At 44.1% G+C, this 9,591-nt stretch overlaps 1 pseudogene; it reads right to left on the reverse strand.

Moving 5' to 3' along the window:
* Positions 1-2,270: 2,270 nt before the first annotated feature.
* Positions 2,271-2,922, reverse strand: LOC136398048 (phosphatidylethanolamine-binding protein 1 pseudogene; annotated as a pseudogene).
* Between the last annotated feature and the right edge of the window lie 6,669 nt (positions 2,923-9,591).

Here is a 9,591-nt window from a genome sequence, read left to right on the forward strand (position 1 = left end):
GTTCTTCCAATGAGGAGTCAGGTCCAGGTGGATAAAGACCTTTCTGGCAGGATCTGAAAGCAAACACCACGTAACCAGAAAGATGCCGTGGAGGCGGTGGTGGTGGTACAGAAACAGGAGGAGCGCACCTGACAAATTTCAAAGGGGAAAAATGTTTCAGCCATCTTTAGCCCTGTTTTTTGCCACTTCATAAAAGACATGTTAGGCTTCTCACAGGGAAGCCATTTAATAGTAAGAAACCCTGTGCCTGGTGCTTGGACAGTCCAGCACAGGACAGAAGAGAAAGTGTCTTTCTCGCCTGCAGGCTGCTCAGGAGTTCTCGAGACCCCGGAAGGACACTGCAGCCTCCTGAAGGGCTAGAGGGGGAGAGCGAGCCGAGCCGGTCAACCAGGTTCTGAAATTTGGTGATTGTCCCGGTGAGCTCAGCCACCTACCTTTGTCTTCCATGAGGTTCTTTACAACTCGTAGAGGTACATGTTTGCTGGTAGGAAACTAATTGTATAAATAATAATGGCTGGCCATAGGAATGCAGATGTGCCCATTGGAATGCAACTGATTATCATTCAGTGGTTATTGAACGGGTTCACAATCATTGGTCAATTCATTTTAGCGTTACTTATCTAACGGCAAATGTTCTCTTTGCCTTTTCTTTTGTAATACTTACTGATTCTCTTGTTAATTAAGAGTTAAATAAAATCTTTGCCATTTGATTATCTTGAGTCATGATTTTTACCTTAAAAAAATTTTTTAATTATCCTTTAACAGAGCCCAACCTCCTTCAACCCTTCCCCATTTCACTTAATTTCCTCCAAAACAAATCCACTACCATGTATTACTATTATATTATAGAGGTTTAAGATATATACAGAATGGGACTAAACCTTTCAAACAAGTAGAAACATTTTAAAATTTTTCTTCCCTCCATTTTTTTCCTTTTATTTATTTTTTTCTTAAAATTTTTTTTTTCCTTTTATTGATTGATTTTAGCAAGGGAGGAAGGGAGAGAGACAGAGAGAGAGAAGGGGGAAAGGGAAAGGTGGAGAAGCAGATGGTGGCCTCTCCTGTGTGCCCTGACCAGGGATCAAATCCAGGACTTCCACACGCCGGTCCGGTTGATACTCTACCACTTAGACTACTGGCCAGGGTTCATTCTTTTCTATCTACACATTCATTGAGCTTATGCTAAATTTAAAAATCAAATTAAGAAGATGAGCATACTTTTTTTTTGTCCACACAATGTTTTTATTTTTATTTAACTATAAGCAAATGGCCAGATTAACATAACATAACATTTAACAACTCCAGACCAGCTTGTGTCACACCAGCGAAAAGTGACCATTCTAATAGGCACAGACTCACGGATTTCTGATAACCTCTCACCCAGCCCTGTAGCTCATCTAGCTGACTGTGTCTCAACAGGAAAGTGACTCTTTCTATTATTTTTCCAGTACTGTTCTTTGAAGGAACTAGAGCAGGATTCTGACACCTAGTAACCAACCCGAGTTGTGCCATATTGGGGGGAGGGGTGGACATGTTAGCCTCTGGTTGTCTGGTGAGAGAGACAGGACTGTGAGAACACATCTCAGTATATGCTACCATGCACAATTCTGGACTCAGGCTCACAGATGCAGAGGCAATGAATCTTTTTTTTTAATCTCCTTTAAGATTTTTTGATGCTCAGCACTATTACTATAGACATGTTTTTTCTTACCTAAATATTTTCTCTTTTAAATTCTGCGTTGTAGCCCTGGCCGGTGGTTCAGTGGGTAGAGTGTTGGCCTAGCATATGGATGTCCTGGGTTTGATTCCCAGTCAGGGCACACAAGAGAAAAGACCATCTGCTTCTCTCCCCCCACCCCTCCATTCTTTCCCTCTTCCCTTCCTGCAGCCAGTGACTTGATTGGGTGCTAAGGATAGCTTGTTTGGTCTGAGAGTGTCAGCCTCAGGCACTAAAAATAGCTTTGTACTTGAGCATCAGTTCCAGATGAGGTTGTGGGGTGGATCCCAGTTGGAGCTCATGTGGGAGTCTGCCTCACTATCTCCCCTCCTCTCACCTAAAATAAATTCTGGGTTGCTATCCTTACATTAATAATCTGATGACCACATTATAGTACCAAAATTGACCCCAAAATGGAGTTCAGATTTGATCAAAAATAAACCAGGGTGTGTGACCCAGTACAATCATAAAGGATAGGCAGGAGGAAAAGTCACCTTATACTGCTATCTGCTCAAGTCTCACCTGTGAGAATGGGAACAGGGAAGAGGAGAAATCTACATACATCACTGAACTTGAGAACACTGCTTGGGGCTCTGGGGTGATGCTGTCTCCTGGCTTCCCCCTACTTCCCAGACAGCTGCTCATAGAGCTGGGGCACATAGGTGTCCCATTCAGCCTGGTAACATGTGCTGGCCACTGGCGACCTGAGCTCATACTTTTTGTGGAATGATGCCACCTTGAATTTGCTATGGTGGTTTCCAGATCAGTTGCTGAGAATGGGCTCGTCACACTTCAGCGGCCTGTCCTGCTCATAAAACAGCCAGAGGTAGTGGTGAGGGCCTGTGCCCTTAGGGAGCCAGAGCCACATAATCAGAGTGGGCTGTGCCACTGCTGAAATCATTGTCCTTCTTCATGTTGACTACTAGGAAATTGTGCCATTTCCTATATTTAGGGTCTTTTCTGCTTCTGGGAGCATCTGGGTCTGTCAACACTAAGGTGTAGAGTTTACTTAGATCAAGGCCATCCCATGCAATAGTGGTGGGCCAGTTCTTATCCTAGAGGTCAGAGGGAACTCTTGGGCATCAGCACTTTGCCCAGCTCGTCTACCTCTGCCCCGGCGTGTTTTACCTGCAGCCGGTGCTGTGGCCACGCATTCAGTTCCTGCAGACTCAAGGGCCAGACCTCTGGCTCAGGTCCGCTGGCATTGTGGGCCCAGCGGGAAGACAGGCGGAGACATGCGGGAGACCAGGCGCAGGTCAGCCGTAGCCACTCCCAGTGGTTTGCAAACGCCATCAGCATACTTTTTTATTATTGGTATTATTCATTTTTAGAGAGAGAGGAGAGAGAGAGAGAAGGGGGAGGAGCAGGAAGCATCAGCTCCCATATGTGCCTTGACCAGGCAAGCCCAGGGATTTGAACTGGTGACCTCAGCGTTCCAGGTCCACACTTTATCCACTGAGCCACCACAGGTCAGGCTCGATCAGCATACTCTTGATACAAGAAAGGAAAATGGCATTGAGTCGCCTTTCAGAAAGTATGGTATGTTTTTCCATTTGTTTTTGTATCCTACTGTGTCCTGGAATGTTTTTGTTTTATTGAGGTATCATTGACATAGAACATACTAGTTTCAGGTATACAACATCCTCATTCAGCTATTTGAATACATTGCAAAATGATCACAATAAGTTTAGTTAAGATCCATCACCATACATAGTTACAAAATTGTTTTTTCTAGTGATGAGAACTTTTAAGATTTATTCTCTTAGCAACTATCAAATATACCATATGATGTTAGTAACTATAGTTACCATGCTGCATTCCTCCCCACCTTTATCAAGGTGGAATATTCGGAAGGACTAGACATATACAAATAAGCTTATCCTTTCCCCCTTCTTTCTAACTCAGTGGTTATCAACTTTGAGGTACATACGAAGCACTGTGTAGAATTTTGTACCTAAGACTGAGAATACCATTCATCAAAGAGGTTTAAAGGCCTTGTTGTATTTTAAGGAACACCAAATATAATATTGACAGTATAAAGATATTTGTCTTTCATGATTCTGAAACTACCAGGCCAGCTCCTCCTCCCTATAAAATATGACTGTACCATAACCGCATTCAGTGTCGACGCGTCTGGGCCTCTGTGCTCTCTTCCCATTAAACCTGGGAAGGCAGGTTTAATGCCCTAACTTATATATATATATAAGTTATAAATTATATACATTAAAAAATATATATATATAATTGAGGTCCAATTCACATAACATAAAATTAACCATTGTAAAATGTACAGTTCAGTGGCATACAGTACATTCATACTTTTATGAAGTTCCAAAACATTTTTATCACCCCAAAAGGAACCCTGAACCCACTCTCCATTCCCCTCTCCCCTCGCCCCTGGCTACCACCAATCTGCTTTCTGTATTTATGCATTTACCTATTCTAAATATTTTATATAAATGAAACTATATTACCCAGCAATTCCACTCCTAGGTATATACCTGAAAGAATTGGAAACAGGTACACAGACAGGTACTTGAACACAAATGTTCATAGTGACTGTAACTATCACTTTTCCTGGGCACTGTCTGCCTGCTCCTTGGTAGCTCTGCAGGTAAGTTTTTTTATCAATTGAGCTGGACAGGCGAAAGCCAAACGGAGGGTGGGGATGGAAGAGAGACGGGAGCAGTGCCCAGTTACCCCGTTAGGGCTCTGCCCCCTGAGCGGGATGACCCAGCGTGGTGTCTGAGTGCCGCGCACCGAGGGGGCTGGACAATGACGACTCAGACAAACTCCGATAGGAGAGGTCTGGCAGGCGCCCCAGCACGGCACCCGTCGGGTGATTCACCAAGTTCACAGGAAGCTGGGAGCGCCTGCTTGGGAGCCACAGAATTGGGAGTAGTCCAGAGTCCCTTCCGCTTGAAGATGAGTGTTGCCTTGAACTTGGCGTCTAAGTGAGCTGGGTTTACAGCCTAAGGGACAATGGTGCAGGGAAACCTGCCTCCAGGTGGGCACGGTTCTTGTGGTCATCACGGCCGCTGTCAGTGAAGCAGACCTGTTTCTAACTCAATTCCCGGCTCATTAATTTTAAGCAGTTGATTCTAGCCCTGTGTGGGCTCAAGGCCCTGCTGGCACTACACTCCCTGGTTTGCAAGTGAGGAAACTGGAGCGGAGACCTTTTCCAATGTTTTCTTCCCTACTCTCACTTCTGGCACTTAGGACTTGTGCACTCATCCTCCTTACAGGGGTTTGGAGATTAAAGCTGGATTTGATTTGTTTTTTTTTCTGTGGCTTTGCCTAGTAACAAATGTACCTTACCAGCCCCACTAGGCCGTGAAGCCAACATTGCTTTAAATCACCAGAGGCTCTAGTGCACATCCTCAGCTTGCTTCCCATTGGCCTGGCCAGAGGCAATTTCTGTGAGACCATTTTAATGGGTCACCAGGGTTTTCTGTGGGGACAGCTGTCTCTGTAACAGGCAAAATGAGATTCTTTTATGAGAAAAGCTGGCCTGCAGGAAAAATGATCAGGCTTGAATTCTAAAATGCAGTAGGGGAATAGTTTGCACTCTTTGTTGAAAGCAAATGCAAATGAGGCCACTCTCTTTTTCAGGTGAGGTATGACAGTAGGCAGCTGGGAAGTAGACAGACCTGGGTTCAAATCCTGATTCTGCCAGTGTGTTATTTGGACAAGTCATCTAATGCAGGGGTAGTCAACCTTTTTATACCTACGGCCCACTTTTGTATCTCTGTTAGTAGTAAAATTTTCTAACCACCCATCGGTTCCACAGTAATGGTGATTTATAAAGTAGGGAAGTAACTTTATTTTATAAAATTTATAAAGCAGAGTTACAGCAAGTTAAAGCATATAATAATAATTACTTACCAAATACTTTATGTTGGATTTTCGCTGTTTGGCAGAATAAATCTTTATAAAACAACTTACTATACTTAAATTTATCTTTTTATTTATACTTTGGTTGCTCCGCTACCTACCACCCACCATGAAAGCTAGAACGCCCACTAGTGGGTGGTAGGGACCAGGTTGACCACCATACTCTAATGTCTCTGAACCCCAGTGTGGAGTGGGATGACAGAACTAGAGTTATTGGACAATCATTTATTGAAGCGCCTGACCCATGGAAGGTGCTCAAAGATGATCATGTTAATATGCATTTTAGTACTCCAGTCTGAGTTAGCCAAAAAGGATCAAACAATTTGGGGTCTTTTCAGTCTTAGAATGTGTGGTATGTACAATGTCAGATCTTATGGAACTCTCCCAGGGGTCCCCAAACTTTTTACACAGGGGGCCAGTTCACTGTCCCTCAGGCCATTGGAGGGCTGCCACATACAGTGCTCCTCTCACTGACCACCAATGAAAGAGGTGCTCGTATAGGAAGTGCAGCAGGGAGCCGGATAAATGGCCTCATGGGGCCACGTGTGGCCCGCGGGCCGTAGTTTGGGGATGCCTGCTCCAGACCTTAATATGGCAGTGGTCCGGGGTTTCTCACCTACAATACTGGCCCCGTTACTCATCCAGAGATGTGGTTTATTCATTCATTTGAGGGCTTAGCCAAGTTAGAGCAACATTTTTTTGTCTGCAATTCCTGGGGGAAGTGTCCAGAGAAGCCAGGGAGGCTAGGACAGGATGGGAGAGTAGGGAACAACAGTCTGTTTTTGTCTCTGTTGCATTCAAAGCTCTTTGGCTCTATGTGAGTTATCCAGATACTTGGCTGTCTGTCAGTCCTTCCACAAAGGTAAACTGAGCACTAGTTCTGTGACTGGTTGAGATTCTGGTTCTTTGCACACCTGTTTCTATCTCCTTTCTACCAGGAATAATAGAATACACTGTTTTCTCTCTAAAAGGGGGAAGAGGCATGTGAAATAGCTGGAGGATGGTGTGAACGAAGAGGAAGTTTGAAGGAGGAAAAGAGACAGGTTCAGAGAGGAGATGGGGGGATAGAGAGGCTGGTATTTGTTTCGTAAAACTGCTTCCTGCTACGGGAAGTTTCTTCTTTTCCCACACCCATGCCACTGAAAATCACCCCTGTGGTAGCTCTGCAGTCAGGCAAAGGTGGTAGGAGTCTAGCTGAATAATTGGACAGAATTTCCCAAGTCTTTAAACAATTGCAATCTTGTGTGTGTGAGCACATGTGCATGTGTTTCAATGTTTCTCCGTCTTCTGATAGAAGAAACGCTTCCATTCAGCCCAACTACGTGTAGGCTTCCTTTATACAAACATCAGTCTCCGGAACTCAGGAAAAGTGTGGCCCTGCCATGAAGACCGCCGCCAGAGACCCCAGGGGTGGGATCGGCAGAGGAAAAGACAAATACAGGCAGGGGGAGTTGGTGTCCTCCTGCCCGGCTTGTTTATTATCGCAGCTTAAGAAGGAGGACTGTGCAAACCCTTCCTTATGGCAGGAACCGTGCCCGTCCAATTTCCCCCCTTTTCCTTTTATTCAGTATTCCTCTCCCTCAATTCCTCCACAGCCCAAGACAAATTCCAAATGCCAGCAGCGCCCTTAGAGTCTCAGCACGCGGGAAAAGCTCATACCCCCTCTGGGTGACTTGTTTAATTAAAGCCCAGGACATATGTTGGTTTCTGGTGTATGTGGAGGAACAGAAAGAAAATGAGAGGTCAAGTGAATTAATTACCATGGCCAGATCTGTAAGTGCTCCTGGTTTCCTGTATTCTTTGTTAGCTGAAGAAAGGAGCAAACGGAGAAGCATGGCTCGATTTTTAGTTTTGTTCAGTAGCTTACATGCAGAACAAAAGTTACAGATTATGGTCTACAATGTTAGGCCAAATGTACTACTTATCTTTTTATGTGTTGAATCCCTACTTGATTAAAATGGCGATTTAATTTATATTGCCTTTGTTGTTTTTGCAACTTAATCAGACCTGCTGTCTCACTGCACCAGTCCATAGAAAACAAGCTTCTGAGACTTTGAAAGCGAGTCCCGCTGTTATACCGTGATTATTCTCATGACATCAATAATTTGAGGAAAGGAATTGGTGATTTAGTTAGGTACAGTATTAATATTGTGATGTGTTTATTTATTTAGTTTTTCATTTTTCCATTGATTTGAGAGAGAGAGAGAGAGAAAGGGGGGGGGGGAGAGAGAAGCAACAACTCATTGCCCCACTCAGCCAGTCCATCCAGTTGTGCACTCATTGATGGCCTCTCATATGTACCCTGACTGGGACTCAAACCCCTGTCCTTGGTGCCCTGGGACCATGCTCTATCTATTGAGCCACACAGCCAGGGCAATATTGTGATGTGTTTAATATTATTTGTCTGTCTTCAAACAATCAAGGGAAATAGCTGTGCAAAACAATACAGCATGCCCAGTGAGATCCTCCCTTGCTCCATCCCTCAAGAAAACCTAGAATTTACCTGTTTTGAAATTTTTGCATATCCACTAAATCTATTGTGATAGTTTTTTTTTTAATCTCAAGATCTGACTCTTCAGTGATCTGATACCGTATATTGTAGAACCATATGTTACTTACAAATACACTTTTAAAAGTTTCCTTTACCTCCTCACTCATTAAACTTAGGTTGAGTGCTTCCTATATGCAGGTCCTGCTGTGGTGCAGGAGACACAAAGTTACATCAGTCTGGGTGACTCACGTCCCCTCATCATTAGCCAGTCAGTCTCCTGGTAACACCCAGCACTTGATACTCAATCAGAGATACCTGATGGGAAAATGGCCCTTGGATACTTAGGGATTCATTTCTCAACATGTCAACCTCCCTGATGGATCCAGCAAAAGCCTCGGCAAGCTTCTCATTGTCTAGTCCAGTTTGGGTCACGCGACCACACAGAACCAGTCTCTATGGCTGAGGGCTCTCTAGGCTCTGCTTAGACAGGTTGGTTAAACATTGACTCATATTTGTGAAGGGGGTCAGTTTCCCATAAGCACATGGTTTCTCAAAACAAGATAGGTAGGATGTCCAGAAGAAAAAGCAGTAGACGGCTTCTATATCGCTCAAAACCCCTGAGAACCAGACCTGGATTTCCTAATTGTTTACTCCGCATCCCCACTTGGATGTCTCACAGGCATCTCCTAGTGACCATATTGACAACTACTGTTCAGTAGCATACATATAAAAGGATTCATCCTTTCCCACAAATTTGCATCTTAATCTGATGTATCTCCTCTTGGCAAAGCATGCCACAATTTATCCACCTGGCCAAACCAGGACCTCGGCATTGATTTACAGGCCCTGTCCCCCTCACCTCCATGGGTGATCTGTCACTGGGTCTAAAATATTTCTTGTCTCTGTCCCTATTCTCTAACCTTACTGCCACCTTTTTGTCTCACAAGATCACCATCACATTCAGATGACTGCAATAGTCCCCTAACTGGCTTTCTTGTCTCTAGACTTTCCCCTCTTCAATCTAGATAGATTGTTCTAGAAGTAAAATATGACTGTGCTTCTGGCCTGTTGTAAATCATTTGGTGACTTCTCAGCATCATTAGGATAAAGTGCAAGCTTTTAAAACTTGGCATACAATGCTTTGTCTTCACACAAAACCCCTCTTCAGCGTGGTGATTGCCTCTCTGGCTCTCACAGACTCTGCATCACACTGATAATACTGCTGTGTCTGTTTGCTTGCCTTACTCTCTCTCTAAACTGGAGCTCTTTAAGAACCAGGATATTCTAGTTTGGTTCACTCATACTCACTCAAAACCCTTCATAGCTCGCTTTCTTCTTTGAGCTGGAAAGCTGAAAGTTTCATTTGGGAGACCTCCTTAAAGCTGGGATGTAGGAATGTGATGTAAGTTCCATCAAGCAGATACGCCTGTAGGAGACTTCACATAGAAGCGAACTATGAAGGTTGGCTCTTCTGGTAAGCTGGGTGGTG

The sequence above is a fragment of the Saccopteryx leptura genome, chromosome 3 (genome assembly GCF_036850995.1).
Source record: "Saccopteryx leptura isolate mSacLep1 chromosome 3, mSacLep1_pri_phased_curated, whole genome shotgun sequence".
NCBI lineage: Eukaryota > Metazoa > Chordata > Mammalia > Chiroptera > Emballonuridae > Saccopteryx > Saccopteryx leptura.